The sequence below is a fragment of the Notamacropus eugenii genome, chromosome 5 (assembly GCF_028372415.1).
Source record: "Notamacropus eugenii isolate mMacEug1 chromosome 5, mMacEug1.pri_v2, whole genome shotgun sequence".
Lineage (NCBI taxonomy): Eukaryota > Metazoa > Chordata > Mammalia > Diprotodontia > Macropodidae > Notamacropus > Notamacropus eugenii.
In genome coordinates, this window is record NC_092876.1 from 422305430 (window position 1) to 422321526 (window position 16097).

Here is a 16097-nt window from a genome sequence, read left to right on the forward strand (position 1 = left end):
CAAAATAAAACCCTTAATATAAATTTGCATAGTGCAACAAAACCAATTCTCACGTTAGCCAAGGTCCATTTATTTTTTTATTCTTGATTTTAAGTTTGTCACTTTTCTGGCAGGAGGAAAATAGTATGATTCATCTTTAGTCTTCTAGACTCATGGTTTATTATTATGTTAGAGTGCAAAATCTTTCAAAGTGATTTTTCTCTACAAAATTGTTACTATATAAATTGTCCTGGTTCTGCTTACTTTTACTCTGTATCAGACCATTCAAGTCTTCCCAGTTTTCTCAGAAACTGTCCAATTTGTCACTTTTTATGGCAAAATAATATTTTATTTCATTTATATACCCTAACTTACTTAGCTATTTTCCAGTAGGTTTATAGTTTTTGACTACTTTGAAAAGAGTTGCTATAAATATTTGTGTACCTATGGGTCCTTTTCCTCTATCTTTGATCTGTGGTGATATTTTTTGGGTCAGTTTAGTAACTTTTTGAATCAGTTCCTAGTTGCTTTCCAGAATGGCCAGATCAGTTTGCAGCTACACCAACAATGCATTTGTGTATCTTTTTTATAGCTCTGTAATCCTCCATAATCTCTCCCCATGCCCAACAATTCAAATGCAGCACTCATATTAGCCACTTTTACTGATATAGGACTATCAGCTTCTGATGACACTCATTACTCAGTGATCCTTGCATCACTAGGAAATAGAAACTAGAAAAAGTTATGCTGGTAAATATACTTCCAATCTATCCTACTAACAATTATTGAAAGCACTTTCATGACTTCTCCATAATTATAAGGTAAAATAGGAAGTGAGAAAAAGTTTATACAATTTTTTTCTTTATTTCCCAATCCAAATGGCAGATATTATTTTACGTTTTATGTGGAAGATCATTAAGTCCTTTAACCCTAAACCTCACAATTGCTTTGGAAGAAGCAGGATGGCTTTGGGCTCCTTTATCCTTCCACCACTTACTAGTTATAACTGTAGGATCATAGATCTATGAGCCTATGATCCTGAGCTGAAGAGGACCTCAGTGGCCATCTAATCCAGTCCCCTTATTTTACAGTTGAAAAAAAAAAACCAGACCTAGGGAGCTTAAGTGACTTGCCTAAGGTTACACAGGTGATAAATGTTGATGTAGGCTTTGAATCCAAGACCACCAATTCTAGAGGCAGTGCTCTTTTCACTGAACTATGTTGCCTCTCATACAGTGGCATTTAAATCTCTTCATTGCTCTGTGAATCTGTCTCTATAAAGTAATTGTTTCATAGTTTGATTGGTATGCTGTCCAATTGTTTTTCAATCCATTTGGGGTTTTCTTGGCAAAGATACTGGAATGGGTTACTGTTTCCTTCTCCAGCTCATTTTACAGATGAGGAAGATGAGGCAAACAGGGTAAAGTGACTTGGCCAGGGTCACACATCTAGCAATGTTGGAGATTGAATTTGAGCTTGGATCTTCCTGATTTCAGGCCCAGCACTATTTATTGTGTCACCTAGCTGCCTTGATTAGTCTAGAACTGAATAATGAATTAATTGTATTGTCTTCCTACCCCCCAACCTCCCAATAGTGGTACAGCTACCCATGAGTAATTAGGATTTCTCTTATTACTTAGGTTTTCTTTTAATTAAAGAGTATTTTGTAGTTACAGTTGTATAGTTCTTTTATGTGTTTGAATAGACTCCAAAATATTTATTACATTTTGTTGTGATTTTGAATAGAATTTCCCTTTCTAGCTCTTCTTGCTGAGTTTTATGAATGACATGCAGGAATTGTAATATGTTACGTGGATTTATTTTATATCCTGAAACATTTTTTAACTTGCTGTTTTATTTTTCCTTGACTCTTTTGGATTCTTTTGAACTCTTTGGTTTCCTTCACATCTCAGTTAAAGTCTTACCTTCTCCTCGAAACATTTCTCAGTCCTCCTAAACGTTAGTACCTTCCCTCTGAGATAATCTGTTTTGTACATTTCTCGTTTGTACGTGGCTATTTGCATGCTATCTCCTACGTTAGATTATGAGCTTCTTGAGAGGTGAGCTTCTTGAAAGCAGGGACTGTTTTTTGCCTTTCTTTATATCCCCAGGGCTTATTATAGTGTCTGGAAGCATGAAATAAGTTCTTAATACATGCTTATTGACTTTATTTGACTTGGATTTTCTAGACTGAACATCATATAAGCTGCAAAAAAGTAATATTTTTGTTGACTCTTTTATGCTCATTCCTGTGATTTCATTTTCTTTTCTTCTGGCTATACTTTGCATTTGTAACACTGTTATTTAATAGAAGTAGTAATAGACATTCTTGTTTTGTCTTTGCTCTTATCTGAAAGGACTCTAGCCTTTCTCCATTACATATAATATTGGCTCTTGGATTTAGATAGATACTACTTACCATGGTAAGGAAAAGCCTATTTAGTCGTATACATTCAGATGTTTATTTGTTTTAAAAAAGAATCCAGTGTGATATTTTGACAAAGAACTTTTCTTGATGAAAATTTCTTGGAAAAACCCTTTTCATTTTTATGATTTTTTTAATCCATCACTTTTTTAGAATTGAATAATTTAATCTGAACCTAATTTTCATCCTTTCTTCAAAAGCTTCTTATTGAATACAATTTTAAGTATTTATAATCCCTTAATTATATTTTAACATTTCTGTTTTCAACACTTTCATATAATGTTTTTGTGACCTGACATGCAGCATCAAAGTTATTGTCAAGTTGCTATGTCTATCTAAGAAACTTACATAGTTTTTTTTTTTATGCCCATTGAGTAATCACCAGAACTCTGTCTCTAACTTTTTATAAAGTTTATTCAGGTCCTTAATGTCTATCTTGTGTTTATTCTTTTATTAGACTTGTCTAAGTCTGTATATTAAGATCCCCAGCTAGTATAGTTGGATTCTCTCAATTTGGCAAACTGTTCCTTTAAGTATTTAGATTTTATGGAATTTGGCATACATATATTATACATACATGCATATACATGTATTAAATATTTATATTGCTTAATTATTTGTGGTACCAGTAAGCATTATGTAGTTTACCTACTTTTCTCTTTTTTATGTGTATTTTCACACGCTTAAAATCATGATTGCTATACACTTACTTTTTTAACTGATCTGAGGCAAAATAGATTTTCCTCCCCCTCCTTATTTTAACTCTTTGTGAATTTTTAAATTTCATGTTAATTTTTTTGTATACAATTTATTGTTGAATTCTTCTTTTTAATACATTCTGAAAATCTCTTCCATTTTATGGGCAAGTTCACTCAATTCTCATTCATGGTTATGTTGTCTATTTGCCTCCTTCTTGTCTTCTTGTATTTTTTCCTTTCTTTTCTCTCTGCCCGCTCTTTTTTAAAAAAAAAAGTGGTGAAAGAGGAATTTTTTTGATATTAGAAATTTGTAATTTAAGGGATCTATTTTTACTTCATTTACTTTGTTTTCTTCACTTTGCCCCAACCCTGGTAACATATTTTTAATGGGTTTTTTTTCCCTCCCTGAATATGGTCTCACCTGGATGATGAGCTGTCTGTATGTTCATCTGACCCTATCTCTTGCAACAAATCTGTGCTGTTTTTGTGCCTCACCTCCCACTTGTCTTCTCTCTGCTTCCATGGAAGCTGACAGCCTTGTGCTGTTCTAGACAATTGGGGACCTATAAATTCTCAGTTCCTGCAAGGTGGCACAATCAATACTTGCACTCTGGTCTGGGAGCAACTACAAGCACTCTATTCTGCCCAGGATCTACCAGTAGAATTCCCTCTCCAGAGCCTCTCGGACCAGTGCTCCTCCTCCTCACTCCAGGGCCAACACTCAGGGCTGAGATCTAAACAAACATTCATGAAGTGTCTACTATGTGGCAAGGACTGTGCTAAATGCTGGAGTCACAAAAAGAAGTAAAAGACAATTCCTGTCTGCAAGGAGCTCACAATTTAGTGGTGGAGACAAGATGCAAACAACTAGGTACAAACAAACCACATACAGAATAAATTGGAGATAATCAGAGTAAAGACACTTAAGTTTAAAGAGACTAAGAAAGGTGTCTTGCAGAAAATGGGACTGTAGCTGAACCCATTGAAGCCAGAAAGCAGAGATGAAGAGGGAGAAGTGTTACAGGTATAGGGGACAGCGGTGAAAATGCCCAGAGTCAGGAGATGAAATGTTTTGTTCAAGCAACAGCAAAAAACCCATTGTCACTGGATCACAGAGGATGTGGAGGAAAATAAGTTGTAAGAAGATTGGAAAGGTAGAAAGGAACTAGAATTATGAAGGAAACATGAGAAATTTATATTTGATCCTAGAGGTGATAGGGAACCACTGGAGTTTATTAAATAGGAGGCTGCATGGTCAGATCTGCACTTTAGGAAGATCAATTTGATAGCCCAATGAGGGCCAGACTGGAATGAGGAAGGTTTGTGGCAGGCTGAGCATGAGGTGATGAGGGATTGTATCTGGGTGGTGGCAGTGTCAGAGGAGAGTAGGGGGTATGTGGGAGAGGTGTCAAAGTAGAATTGACAGGATTTAGCAGCTGATTTGGATATGGCTGGTGACAGTAAGGAATTGAGGACAACATCTGATTTGAGAGCCTAGGTCACCGGGAGGATGGTGATTCCCTCAAAATTAATAGAGAAGAAAGGAGAGTCTCTTTGAGGGAAAGATAAAGAATCCTGCTTGGAACATGTTGAGTTTAAGATGTCTATGACAAACCTAGTTTGAGATATCCAATAGGCAGTCAGAGAGGTGAAACTGGAATGTGGAAGAGTGGTTAAGGCTGGACAAATAGATCTGAGAATCACCCGCATAAAGATGATAATTGAATCCGTGGGAGTTGATGAGACCACCAAGTGAAATAATACAGGAAGAGAGAAGAGGAGAGGGTCCAAGACAGAGCCCTTTGGGACACCTATTGTTAGTGGTTGAGATCTGAATGAGGATCTTACATAGGAGACTGAGAAAGAGTGGTTAGACAGGTAGGAGGAGAACCAGGAGAAAGCAATGTCTTGAAAAGCTAGAGAGAAGGGTGTATCAAAAAGTTTTGAGGTTGATGACAAGAAGAATAAACACTCTTGAACAAAATACCCTTTGTTGTCACCACCAGAGACAAAACACAGGACTGGAGAGATCATGAATCTGATCCAGTGATTGCAAAGGTTTTTGGGTATTTTTTTAAGCACTATTTTCTCTTTAAAAATGAACAAACAGCCTGTTTAGAGAGAGAAGAGCCTAATGCAGTATGGTTCTTGAAGAAATAAAAGGATAATCAGTACAGTTGCTGTTTAGCATTCTAAATAGCAGGAAGGTATAGTGGATAGAAGACCTGAGTTCAAATCCTGCCTTAAGCTGCCTACATGTTTATAACCCTTGTCTTGTTACTTAATCTCTCTATGCTTCTTCATCTGTAAAATGTGGATAATAATCATACCTGACTTTGAGGATTAAATGAGGTAATGTATGTGAAGCACTTTGCACTTCACACCATGAAAATTTTACAATGATGATAAAAGACGAGGTCAAGGGAGAGACTATGCAAAGAAATGCACACTGATGTATCTTGTGGACTGGTGGACTGGCATCCCTAAAGTGGAAAAGTAAAGGAGTCTGATAAGTGTGGATTTTAATTTGGAATTATGTAAGAAAAGTCACTACATTGCCTTGCCCTTTGACCCAGCAACCTCACTACCTCAGGGAAGTAAAAAACAGATACAAACGGCCCGTGTATACTAAACTATGCGTAGCAACATTCTTTGTGGTTCAAGCACCCAGAAATAGCATATCAAAGCTTCTGGAACGCTGCTAAAGCAGTTCTCAGCAGGAAATTTATCGCAGAGAACTTATATAAACAAAATAAAAATGAGAGGACTATTGAACTGAACCTGAAATTTAAAAAATTAGAAAATATATACATCAGTAATCCTGTGTGTTCGGTCTTTGTTGCCAAAGAAGACCATGCCATCAGAGAAATGATGACATGACTTGCACTTGACTTTGTTTTTGAGTGAGGGAGGGCTGTGCAGGTCACCAGCCTCACTTCTCCTCCAGAGCCATCTGAATCCAGTGACCAGATAGTCATCAGGATGACTGGAGATGACCCAGGGTGAGGCAAATGGGGTTAAGTAACTTGCCCAAGGTCACACAGCTACTGAGTGTCAAGTGTCTGAGGTGAGATTTGAACTCAGGTCCTCCTGACTCCTGCGCTGGTGCTCTATCCACTGCACCACCTAGGAAAGAGGAAAGCTTGTTTATTAGAAGACAAATATAGAAGCTCAAAAATGAAAAGGCTATAGACACAAAAGTACAATATATATATGTCAAAATATCCATAGCAGTACTTTTTGTGCTACTGAAGAGCTGGAAACAAAGTGAGTGATCTCAACTGGAGAACGGAAGGAAAAAAAACAAAACAAAACCTCTACAGTATATGAATGTGATAGGATGTTATTATATTCCCTCTCAGTCTCCTTTACTGGAGTGAGAACCACCATTCTCCTAGTTACGTAGGCTGATGACCTAGAAGTCATCCTTGAATTACTTTCTCTTACCCTACTATGTCTAAGCCATTGCCGAGAGGCCTGTTCATTTCACCTTTGTAATATCTTTCCAATATACTTATGACTGCCACTCCCTTTTCTCCTCTCATGACTGCCACTACTCTTCTACAGACCCTCATGTCCTCATGCTTGGACTGTTGAAATAATCTACTAGTTGGTCTTCCCTGCATATAGCTGCCAAAATGATTTTCCAAAAGCGAAGTTGTGACCGTGTTATCCTCTTACCTAGTAAACTCCATGTGCACCATATTACCTCCAGGATTGAATATAAAATCCTGTTGGATGTTCAAAATCCTTAAGAATTTGGCCCTCTCACACCATCTTTCAAGTCTTCTTGCATCTTACACTGTTCCCCTTCCCCCACTCTTGGATCCAATGACACTGACTTTGCTGTTTCTTGAACAAGACACTCCCTCTCTCAGTTCCTTGCATTTTCACTGACTATTCGCTGTATCTGAACTGCTCTCTCTTCTCATTGCCACTTCCTGGGGTCCCTGGCTTTCTTCAAGTCTTAGATAAGATTCCAGCTTCTACAGGAAGACTTTCCCAATCCCTTTCAATTTACCTTCCCTCTGCTAATTATTTCCTATTTATCCTGTACATAGCTTGTTCGTATGTATTTGTTTACGTGTTGTCTTCCCCATTAGATTGTGGAGTCCTTGAAGGCAGGGACTGTCTTTTGCCTTTCTTTATATCCCAAGCCCTTAGCACAAAACCTGGCAGATAGGTGCTTAATAAATTCTTGAAGACTAAGAAATAATGTCTATGAGAAATTCAAAGACATGGAAGATTTATATGAACTTCTGCAAAGTTAAATAAGCATGGCAAAAGAATAACAAATGAGTACAGCAATGAAAATGAAAAGATCACTAAAAGGATACTGAACTTTGAGGCATTGAAAATCTAAGGCACTATTAACAAGAATAACTCACTGCAGAGGTGGGGCTGCTAAAACATTGTATGCACTGTCAGATACAGGCATTGTATCTGACTGTAGATTTGGATTTAGGACTGGAACGGAACTAAACTCAAAGGTCATCTAGTACAATCCCTTCATTTTACAGATGAGGAAACTGAAGCCCGGAGAAGTCAAATGACTAAGTCATCCAGGTACTTACTAAGTATCAGATACATTGTCAGTAGAGCAACATGTATCCTCCTTTTCAGTGTCTTGGAATGTAGCCTGGTGACTTTACCTGGTTGAGATTAGCATGAGGAGATCTTTTTGAAAATCTTACTTATCTTGGATTTCAACACACTATTATCTACTTTTATTTCTTTTTTTCTTCCAGTCCAAAGGTTTTTCCTCCTTAATTGTTTTTCTTTGTTTCAAGGAATGATTCAGTCTGGATTGTATATTCATGTATTTGTGTGTGCGTGTGCATGTGCGTGTGTGTGTATGTGTGTGTGTGTAGGGTGGATCTATGACTAATGTACAGACAAAAAGTACCTTTTTAAAAATAATAGAAAAAGAGGATATGAGCAGCTGAGTTTGAGAACTACTTATAGCCCTTTTGGAAACTTGAAGTTAGGTAAAAAGATTTTTTTAAAATCCTTACTTTTTAATTTTTCCATTTCTCCACCAAGTTTGTGTTTGGAAGGAAGTCACAATGAATTTCCTTCCCTTTTTATAGTTCATCTAGTAGTTCCTTATTTGGGCATTTACAATATTTTTTGGTTCTTACCATGAGCTTTCTGTAATTGTGTATTAGTGTCTCATCTTTGCTTTTTAAAGGATATGCCTATTTTCTAGGACAAGGGCAAAACTGTCTAGATATAAGCGTGTGTGTGTGTATGTGTATGTGTTTTGCTCATGTAGTTAATGGGTATCCATATGGATTTGTCTAGATATCACTTAGAGGGACGTGTGACTCAATGTCCATTCTCCAAGGGAGATTTTGATTACTACCAGTCAGAAAACAGATTGGGACCATGAAGACGGTTATTCTGCTCTCCTCAGAAGGAATAACAAGTTAGAATTACATCTGTCTAGTCCATATATATTATTAGTCTAGGGGAAATAATTTTTAGGTTCAAGCTGTGTTCCTGATTGCTATCCCTTTAAGGGTGGGGTATTCTAAGCTCTATCCAAAAATGTGACTCTCTTCCATTTGAGAGATCACATTGTAAATATTCTGTAAATCTGCTTATTGAAGCCAGTAGCAAGTGGAAGTCAAGAGAAGATTTATAGGTTAAAATAAATCAGACAGTACACATAATGGATTAGTTTTTCCAGTATGAATGAGATATTTTAGTTCAACCAAAGGAAGAGTCCCCAATCTCATTCAAGAGGAAATTTCCTGAAGTCTCTAGAGTGATAAGCTGGGAAAAGGGACTCAAGGCACAGCTCCTCTATGTGTCAACTTCCTCCCAAAGTCTTTTTCTCTCTCTAGGAACCTGTCCTGGAGGAGAATGTAGGACCCCTCTATTCTCTCTTACAGCTGGAATCCTGAAGATCTCTCTTCCCTCAAGTTTTCAACTTTACCTCAAAGTTGGGCATCAAATAATCATTCTTCACCAGTGAGGAGAGACATATACAAATGAACTTGAGTCTTGGATTACATAAATGATATGTACTCTTGCATTTTCATGTAATCAAAACATGTCAGTATAAGTGTGCCAAGTATGGCGAGCCTTAGCTTTGGATATTTGTGTATACATAAATGCTCACAGTAGTTTAGTAAATCTCAAAGAAACCTACTGTTGTGTAACCGCTGCTTTTGTTTTTATTGTGCTTAACTCTGGGTTTTTCTCTTACTAAGCCAATTTTTGTTATTGTTGTTAATTGTTTTTAGTCACGTCTGACTCTTTGTGACTTCTTTCAGGGTTTTCTTAGCAAAGACACTGAAAGTGACTTGTCATTTCCTTCTTCAGGTCATTTTACATATGAGAAAACTGAGGCAAGAAGTGTTAAATTACTTGTCCAGAGTCACATAGCTAGTAAGTGTCTGAGGCCAGATTTGAATTCAGGTCTTCCTGACTCCAGGCTTGATACTGTTAACCACTATGCCAAGTATTCTTGCTTTCAAATCACAGGGCCATACCAACCTTGATCCTTCGTCCCACTCCCAGTCACACATGTAAATCATTGATAGGTTTTTAATAAGCTGATTTAATCCATACTTAGAAAAAGAATAGTCCACAAAATGTGAGGTTATAGGAAGAGTTAGAACTATGAATCATAGATCATTTAGGCAAGTTGTACTGGAGCCCAGAAAAGGAAAAAAATCACTTTTGTCACAACCAGTCTAATCAAAGTATACCAGCTTAACTGTTTAACGATGCTGTAATCCTTGGTTGGAAAATTCCTCTTTCTAGAAATAAGACAGAAATGATCTGATAGACGACAGTTTTGCCACATATGCTAAATCAATGGACGTGTCACTTTTTAGCTTTTGTTCAGAATACCATGAGAGTATGTATCATTTTACCTGTACAAGTCACTAACCATTGTAGACCCACAGCAGTTGGGAACTTTGTACCCATTCCATAGAGAAAACAGAAAGATGGGATTAGAGAAAATGGGAAAAATTCTGGTAATTTTATCTTCTTTGATCATAAACCAAAATGACATATACTATAACTGCTCGTTCTGATGAGAATTCATATAGGTTGTTTTCGAAAAGAACTTGTTTATTCTCTTTAAAATATTTTCACATAGTTGCTGTAAAAATAGCATCTTTTGCATCAGCCCGGTGTTATTCAGTTATACTACTTTCCTTTTTCAGATGATGGGCTGCTGACAAAATGACTAGTGTATTAGGGGTCTGCCAATAAACTTTTGAATACAGTGTTTACCTACTCAACTGGGTAGAAACTCAACTGATAGTTGTGAATATAATTGTAAGAAAAATAAGAACTAGCATTTATGTCGTACTTTGCAGTTTGCAAAACACTTTATATAAACTGGTAGATGCTATTACCCATATTTTACTGACAAAGAAACTGAGGCGTAGAGAGCTGGAGATTAAATTACTTGTCCAGAGTCATCCAGCTAGGGAGTGTCTGAGGTAGGATTTGAATTCAGGTCTTCCTAACTCTAAGACCAGAATTCTGTCTGCTACACCATTTAGCTATCTTTGGTTGTCATCAAACATATTTAATTAGCTGTATTCTGAATTCTTTCACTTATTAATCCAGTGTCTCACTGTGGCCTCAGTGTGATTGTTTCTATCTAGATCATGAGTTCTGGGGGGGGTCCTATCCAGTTGGAATGACTTCAGCTATGAACCTGGTAATCATCAGTACACTTTTTTTAAGGCTTATTCTAGCTAAGTTCTGAGAGACCCATCACAAAGTGATTTTTTTTGTTTTTGATCATAGCAACTCTTAGAGACTTTTTACTAAGGCATGGAAGTAGTATCCACACTGATGAGATTATAGATCTTTCAAGTCTTGAAGTAAGTTGGGTTCGATTTTCCTGACTTCTTTTTAGTAGATTCCAAGTTAGCAGTGAAGATTTCTTACATTTTCTTTAACCATTCATAGTGGAATTATGGCATTGGATGACTCACTAGATGCATAAACAGATGTCATATGTAATTGTATTATAGCTGGCACGTTGATAAAATGCTGAAAGAAAAACTATGACTGATGTTGCATTTTTCTAATTTTTGAAGATTAATTTTTGTTAATTTGATGGGGTAGATCACATTTCATTTCATATATAATTACTAATTTGGATAAATATAGGATTCTGACCCTGGATAAAATAGATGCATTTTAATGTTCATTTAACACTTTTAAAATACAATAATAAGACAAAATCAGTCAGCAAACATTTATTTCTTGCTTGCCTTCTATGTACAAGGAATTATACAAGGTATTGGAAATGTAGAGACAAAAATTAAATCATCCAGGTGCTTAAGGAGCTTGTGTTCTCTTGAATAAAGAAAGGAAGGAAAAAAGAAAGGAAGGAAGGAGAGCATAACAATAAACAAATTCAAAATATGAAGTGTTTAAGCATCAGTAGGGAAATGATTTTTATCCTTCATAAGTTTGTTAGTGGTATAGATTCTCAACTGGGAAGTCAGTGCCCTTGTGAACCTCTTATTATATGAGAATATATCCATACTGTCTTCTCCAGACTTTCCCCTCAGTTTTGTCAAACCTGTTATTAGAATTTATTTAGGAGAATATAAGCTGCTGTGATTCACCATTTGTACCAGCAGAAGTAGCAGTGATTCAGAATGCTCTTCAGTTCGTCTGATTTCACTGATCACGCCCCTGCTCCCCATCCTGTGATTCTCTTTAAAATTTTATTTCTTATTATGAATGACAAACATGAACATTTCAATACACAAAGAACATCAAAAAAGAGAGTACTGTGTATGAAACTGTGGACCTAAATGGTTTTTAAAGATTATTAAAGATATTTAATTGTAACAAAACTGCCCTGCTTTTCTTGTGGCCCTTTTTGCCCTCTTTGGTATTATGTTTTTCTTCTCTGACTCACCCCTGCTCCAGTTAGAATGTAAATACTTGATTGTGATCTAGATCCTTTAACTTGCTCAAATGTTTTTTTTTTTAAATTTCTCCAGATTTTTCTTGTAACCTGTTTGTGTTTGAGAGATCCTTCGCAGTTCCGGCCTTTGCATCGGGAATACTTGAAAAGTCCTCTACTCTATTAAAGGTCCACTTCTTTCTGGTAAGACTATACTGTGTTTTAAAAAAATATATTTTTATTGATATCTTATTTTTTTCATATCATCATAGTTCCCCCTACTAATTCTCCTTGCCCCAGAGAGCCATCCCATACAACAAATTGTATTTTTGAAGATGAAAAAAGATGAGAAAAATCAGTTGTAGCTGATCAATACATTGAAAAAGTTGAAAGACATATGTAATGTGCAGTGCTTGTGGATCTTCTATCTCTGCAAAAGAGTAGAGTAGGAATGTGTTCACATATCTCCTTTTTCAGGCCATAATTGTTTTTTTATAATTTTGCAGCATTTATTTTATATCTTTTTTATGTGTTTTAGGTTGTTCTTTCACTTTACATTGTAGTTACTGGGCTATACTCTGCTTTGGACGATAACTTATTCTTGGTTGATTTAGTCTCTTTGTCATAATTGTAGCATAGTTGCATGCAGTCAGCATAATACTAAATGTTCCCCCTTTTTACCTTTTTGCTTGAAGCATTTTTTCCCCTATCTTGAATGTCTGGTTTTTGCTTATGACTTTCCTGAATGTTTTCTGTTTGAGGTTTCTCTTAGAGGTAGAGTCTCTGTTTTCACATTGCTTTCTTGAAATATGGTGTTCAGGATTTTTGTCTGGTCGTATATGTCAGAAAGTGTGATGATTCTTAGATATTAGATCTAGACCTGGTAAATCATGGCTGTAGTAACACCTGCTGTTGGGGGAGGCTGAGGCTGGCGGATTGCTTTAACTAATAAGTTCTGAGCTTCAGTGGGGTTAAAGCCTATCTAGTGTCTGTGCTAAGTCTAGCATCAATATGATGAGCCCCTTGTAGTTTAGGAATATCAGGCTGCCAAAGGATGGGCTATCTGACCTGAGTCAAAAAAGTTGAACAAGCTAAAGTTTTCATGGTGATTAGTATTGGGATCAGAGTCATGAGTGGTTGGCTATTCTTCCAACTTGGACAAGATAGGAAAACCCAATCTCCTCTCTCTCAACAAAAAAAAAAGAGAGTCCCTTATCAGATAATCTTATTGCAAAGATGTTTTTCCCCCACTTGCCTATTTCCCTTCTAATTTTAATTGTAGTTTGTGCAAAAGCTTTTTAATTTTATAAAATCAAAATTGTCACTTTTATCTTTAGTGAGCCTCCTTTTGCTCCTTGAACTCTCCCCCTATCCATAGACCTGCATGGGAATGCCTTTCTTAATTCTCTAATTTATTTATATTACCCTTTATGTCTAAGTCATATACACATTTGGAGTTGATGTTAATCTATGCCTCATTTCTATCAGACTGCTTTCCAGTATTCCCAACAGTTTTTCTTCAGTAGTGAGCTCTTACCACAGTAGTCTTTGAATTCATCAAATCCTAGACTGTTGTGTTTATTTGCTTCTTTATATTCCACTGCCCTATTTATTTTTTAAATTAAATTGTATTCTTTACAATCAACAAGCACCTTCTACCTCCCTTCTACCTCCTCAACAGCACATTGGGGAAAAAAAACCCAAATCCAAAACAAATTCATCATCAAAATACATTTTTCCATTGTGCATGTCCAGAAATGCATGTTTTACTCTATATTCGTATAATCACCTCTCTTTTAGGAGGTAAACAGCATTCTAAATCATTAGTTCTCTGAATCATGGTTCATCCTTATGCTGATCACAGTCTGTCAAAGAAAGACTTTCTTAAGTCTTTCAAAACTGTTGGTTTTTACAATGTCGTTGGTATAGTATAATTTTTTCTTCTGGCTATACTCACTTCACTCACTATCACTTCAGAATGAGGTCCAAGTGAGGTCCATTCCCCTTACTCCTTCCTTTGTGTATAAGGACAAAAGATGGAGAGAAGAAGAAGATGATGAGCCAGATGCTGTACTCCTTGAAAGAGAAAGAAAAATGACTTAGGGTATGCTACAGCTACCATAATTTGGATTGTGTAGAAATTTTTAATTGAATGAACTTCAATGAAGGAAAGAATGCTTCCTGAAGGAGGTAAATGGAGAGTCTGGAAATGACAGTGAGAGAACAAGGAATACTTGAACTCCCCTTTTTGGGGGGTATGTTACTGTTTATCTTTCATTTTGAAAGAGGACCAATGACATCATGGAGTCATCAAAGTTCAGCCACAGGACAAAAATCAGGATGACTGGAAATGACCGGGGATGCAGTGGATGTCTTTAGAGTCTTTTGATGTCTGACCAAGTTCTAAGTGCTGCACGGTATCCTTAATACTTAGAGCAGTGCCTAACACACAGTGGGCAATATTCATAAATGCTGGCTGTTTATCAACTAACTGGCTAACTCGCTATCAACTAACTGGCTGTAAATATAGATCCTTTTCCTCTTTCTTTGGGGGTACAGTTCTAGTAGTGGTATAGCTGGGTCTTAGTTTTTTGTGAATAGCTCCCAGTTGTTTTACAGAATGACTGACCTAATTCACAGCTCCACCAACCGTGTGCTAATGTACCTGTTTGCACACACCTTCTCTCACCATTTTCCTTTTTTCTTGTCTTTTCCAATCTGATAGGTATGAAGTGGAACTGTAGAGTTTATTTACTTTGTATTTTTGTAATTATAAGTGATTTAAAGCATTTTTTTCATAAAATTATAGTGAGCTTGGATTTTTTGCTTTGAAAACTGCTCATTTATATCTTTTGAATATTTTATCTTCTGGAGGATGGCTCTCAGTCTTATAAATTTGAGTTAGTTCCTTTTAAATGAGATCTATATCAGAGAAATGTACAGATTTTTTTTCTAGTTACCCGTTTCCTTTCAAATTTTTAGCACATTAGATTGATTTGTGCAAAATCCTTTAAAGCTGTCACTTGTTTCATCATAAAGTCGTTTCCTATCCAAAAGTTGGAGACGTAATTTCTTCCTTGTTCCTCTAATTTGTTGATAAAGTGACCTTATTTATATCTAGGTCTTATATTCCTTTGCAGATTATCACGATGTATGGTGTGAGGTGCTGGTCTAAACTTTTTAAAGTCATTACCCCTTCTCTGACTGCCTCTTTCTCCTATCCCAGCACAATAGTAACCTCATCTCTACACTTTCCTTCACTCCTGAATCCCTTGCCCCTCTTTTCCTATATTACTAAACCACTGCCATATATTATATCTAACATTTTCCTCCTTTGCTTCTCCTCCCTGAGCTGCTGAATACAGTTGGAGGAAATTTCACAACTGTACTGACTAGGCATATTACAAATTTATGTTATCCAACTTCAAATGATCTTTCACTGCACTAAGAAGGTTGTTTTATTTATCCCCTAATTAATTTACTATCTCACTTTCCCCGGAAACTAGCCTAAATCTTCTTTTTTCTCCTTAATCCTCTCCCAAAATGTCTCTATCTCTGCTCCCCTCCCCCCTCAGTTGAGGACCAGAGTCTCTTACTTTCTCTTACTGAGGCTATTCAACACAATCTTCCTCTTCTCCCATTTTCTTTACTTCATGTCCTTTTATATAATTCCCCACCCTCTCCTCATTTTCCCCAGTTCCTGACAAAGGGCTCTTCTCCTTGTCAAAGTGACCCATTCCATGGGACCATGAATCCAACCTCTCTTGTCTTTTATAGAAGATTGCACCCTCAACCACCCCCCACCTCTTTCAAATCTTCAACCTTTATCAATTGACTCCTTCCCTGCTGCCTTCAAATATGTCCAAGTCCTATCCCATCTTTTAAAAACCTTCACTAGAACCTGACATCCCTTCAAGCTTTATTGTCCTTTTGTTCAGTCAAGTGTCTTGAAAAGCCTTTCTACACTTATTTGCCCCTGCTTCCTTTCCTTTCCTTTCCTTTCCTTTCCTCTCATTTCATTCCTCAGTACTTTGCAGTGTGGCTTCCCGTTAACCACTCAACTGAAACTTTTCTGTCCTGAATTGTCATTCATTTT

The 16097-nt window shown here is 36.6% G+C and overlaps 1 protein-coding gene across 4 annotated transcripts in view; it reads left to right on the forward strand.

Annotated features, from left to right (window-relative positions):
* Positions 1–16097, forward strand: part of TIAM1 (TIAM Rac1 associated GEF 1) — a 320249-nt gene that overhangs the window by 98372 nt on the left and 205780 nt on the right. For all 4 annotated transcript variants that reach the window (XM_072615007.1, XM_072615015.1, XM_072615013.1 and 1 more), the window contains exon 4: positions 12099–12205. The gene's annotated coding sequence lies outside the window, so the exon portion shown is untranslated. The remainder of the gene's footprint in view (positions 1–12098; positions 12206–16097) is intronic.